Source organism: Saccostrea cucullata, unplaced genomic scaffold (assembly GCF_032062105.1).
Source record: "Saccostrea cucullata isolate Sc308-1 unplaced genomic scaffold, CSIRO_AGI_Scuc_v1 ctg16226, whole genome shotgun sequence".
Classification (NCBI taxonomy): Eukaryota; Metazoa; Mollusca; class Bivalvia; order Ostreida; family Ostreidae; genus Saccostrea; species Saccostrea cuccullata.
This window is the reverse complement of record NW_026918522.1, coordinates 11,848-14,222: the sequence shown is the minus strand read 5'-3', so window position 1 is coordinate 14,222 and position 2,375 is coordinate 11,848. Positions and strand designations below refer to the sequence as shown.

Below are 2,375 nucleotides of genomic sequence, written 5' to 3'. Positions count from 1 at the left end.
TTTTAAAGATATATTTTTCGTGAATTTCTATTAAGATTTTTAAGTCGTGATATTATACAGAAAATAGTTACTTCAAAACTGTGTCCATGCACCTTTAATAAACACAATCTTCAAGTCGTTGACGAATTTCCACACTTTCCCTTCCATTTTACGTGGTGAATTTTTGAGCGGTTAAAGGATCACAACTGACTTGCTGATTTCTTACAGAGGAGACGTGCCCATCTTCTTCCAATCTCCTAAAGACCAAAATCGACGGTTGTCCAGAGAGTACCATTTTCCATTTTTCTTGCAAACTCTTATCGGAGAAATTTTATCAATGTCAAATCGATGCTTTTACAGGCACTGAGGGTAGAATATATTGTACATCCATTGTCAAACTCTTATTTGATGGAATCTTGGCTGAAAATAATTTCTGACGGTTTCATTTTTGGAGTACCTTGAAAGTCTCTTTCAAACTATTTTCGATTTGGATTCAGCGAAAGAGATAAGAATATTAAATTTTTGGTCATATAATCCTCGTTTAGTTTCGTAATTTAAAATAAAAATAGCCATTTATGAGACGTTTGCAATGACAAAAAGCTTGCCTGTCTAAAGAAATCAATACACTTAGAAATAAACACTTCCATTACGTGTTTTGACCTAAACATGTATAAGATTGTGTTTAACGGCTAAACACTTAGGTCTAAACGTGTGTTAGATTGTGTTTAACGGCTAAACACTTATGTCTAAACATGTGTTATATCTAAATGATGTTAAGATTTAACACATGTTTAGATATAAGTGTTTAGAAATTGAACACTTTTCTGTGAAGTGCAGAGTTATCTTCCCGGAAATGACGCATATATATTCGAATGATAAATAGAGCGGTTATCGAAACAAAGGAAATCCCAATGTTAGCTAAAGAAGATGGATTAAAGGAAGTGAATGCTAATCAAAGTGATAACCATGAAGAGATTGTGAAATGCATTTAAACTGCAACATTACTGCGATAAAAGGTATGTTAACTATTATTTTTATTTTACATAAATTGACCATGATGGGCTACGTAAATAGACATGCGTTTGCACATGTAGCTGTAGATCAAGATTACCTTCGGTTATATTTTGTACTCCTGAAATCTAGAAAGGAGTACATTATATAGAATATCAATAATATCTATAACAGTTTCAATACTAAATAGTGGTTATATAGACGAGGTTCAATAAAAGTAGCACAATAATAGCTATCAAACATGTAAAAAAAAAAAAAAAAAGGTTCGTACAAATCCAGCCAGTGAAAAGCATATTTTGATAAAATTTGAATTTCTTTCTTACAGGATATGGTCCACATCGAACTTGAAAGCAAAAATACACGTATCAGAGAAACTGTTGCCATCTCCAAGTCCACTATGACATGCCATCGTTCTTACATTTTTCAACACTTCTTACTTTCTAGGGGAAACTGAGTTTTGTGAAGTCTGCTGTTCGTTATAGTTTTGAACAACCTAAAATATTCTCAAATAATGACAGTGGATTACCTACTGACGATCACAGATGAAAACAAATTATGCGTTTGTTGCTCAGTGAAAAATTGCTGGAGGTTAAACTTGATACAGACATGAGAAATAACTGCTTGCCAATCTGGTTAGAATTAAAACCAGCGTGTAAAAATATAATGTATATTTAATTTAAAATTCTTTATAAAAAATCCATGTTTGCATGTTCATTGAATAAAATTTAAAATGTAAACAATTGTTATTTTTTCAGTTTTCTTGCAGGAAGACAACGAAAACATCCAAGTGTTTAATTTGTAAACATGTATCATAACATGTTTTGTAAAGTGTTTAAAGTCTAAACATGTAAGTGTTTAGGGTCTAAACGCTTTCCGTTACACGTAATGAAATTAAATGTGTTTAGAATTTCAACGCATCAAAAAAAGTGTGACAAGAAAGTGCTTAGGAAAGTGTCTATCATCTAAACACATTTTTTACAGTGTATCTAAATAATATATCAGGTTACCTATGTTTCGCTCCATTGTATGGTTTAAATAAGATTTTGAAAATAAGAGAACTTATTTGTAGACCCTAGTAATCGGAGATTCGGGCGTAATGTTCTTTTTTGTCTGTCCATCCGTATGTCTGTCTGTTTGTTCTCAAAAACATTAACTTGTAGTGTAACCTATTTTTAAAAACTTTAAACCTGGCCATATTTTTCTGGGCAGTTTATTTCTTGTAATTTTTTGAAAGAAGAATTATCTGTAGTATGAAACATGTGAAAAGAAGACAAAAACAAGAATTACCAACAAAATGTTGCGTTTTATTAAGAAAGGCTATTCAAAGTTTTTTCTATGTTTTAAAGCGTCCGCGTGCGCCTGGGTTTTTGACACTCAAAAAACAA

At 31.7% G+C, this 2,375-nt stretch overlaps 1 long non-coding RNA gene across 1 annotated transcript; it reads left to right on the top strand.

The window, feature by feature from the left end:
• Positions 1-617: 617 nt before the first annotated feature.
• LOC134267453 (uncharacterized) lies at positions 618-1,369 on the top strand. Its single transcript, XR_009992161.1, has 2 exons — positions 618-995; positions 1,316-1,369. It is a non-coding gene; the product is annotated as an uncharacterized LOC134267453 (long non-coding RNA).
• The last annotated feature ends 1,006 nt before the right edge of the window (positions 1,370-2,375 follow it).